Genomic DNA, 812 nt, shown 5'->3' with positions numbered 1-812 from the left:
ACCGAGCTCTGCCCAGCCCAGCCTCACCTTTAAAGGGTCTGTTGAGCAACCAGTTCTTTGAGTCCTGCTTCTCTAGGTGAGTCTGAAGGATGTTCTGTCTGCAAACCTGTGATTTTAATAGAATTAGAGAAGGAAGAATGCTGGTTACAAGTAGAGCTGGCAGGCAGGTAGGTGTAAAATAGGAAGGGGGCATATGGTGACAGAGCAAATATGCATCTCATGATGGTGACAGCCAGGGGTGTGGCCATATGGGTTTATAGTGATTAGTAGAGGAAAATGACCAGGTGGGGGTATAGCTCAGGGGTAGAGCATTTGACTGCAGATCAAGAGGTCCCCGGTTCAAATCCGGGTGCCCCCTCTCTATTTCACTTTTCTTTGTGAGATAGAGTCTCACTCTGTTGCCCAGGCTGGAGTGCAGTGGCACGATGTCAGTTCATTGTAACCTCCCCTTCTGGGTTCAAGCAATTCTCCTGCCCCAGCCTCCTGAGTCATTGGGATTACAGACGTGCGCCACCATGCTCGGCTAATTTTTGTATTTTTAGTAGAGATGGAGTATCACCACGTTGGCCAGGCTGGTCTTGAACTCATGACCTCAGGTTATCCACCCCCCCCTTCGCCCCTCAAAGTCATGAGATTACAGGCATGAGCCACTACACCCAGCCCCCTATTTCCTTTTCACTCACTGAACATGATAGATGTTCTACCTTTAGCTTTTCTTCAACACATGGATTCATTCTGCAAAGCAGGAGAGAGAGGAGGTAGGTCAGGTCTTCACTGGAAAGCTCCCCCTGACACCTGAAGCTCCAGAGAAA

General features: G+C 49.1%; 1 non-coding gene across 1 annotated transcript; it reads left to right on the top strand.

Annotated features, from left to right (window-relative positions):
• The first annotated feature begins 286 nt into the window (after positions 1-286).
• On the top strand, positions 287-358 carry TRNAC-GCA. The gene has a single exon. It is a non-coding gene; the product is annotated as a tRNA-Cys (tRNA).
• Positions 359-812: the final 454 nt, after the last annotated feature.

Source organism: Colobus angolensis, unplaced genomic scaffold (genome assembly GCF_000951035.1).
Source record: "Colobus angolensis palliatus isolate OR3802 unplaced genomic scaffold, Cang.pa_1.0 Scaffold2, whole genome shotgun sequence".
Classification (NCBI taxonomy): Eukaryota; Metazoa; Chordata; class Mammalia; order Primates; family Cercopithecidae; genus Colobus; species Colobus angolensis.
Note: the sequence above shows the minus strand (reverse complement) of the source record. Positions and strands in the feature narration are given on the sequence as shown.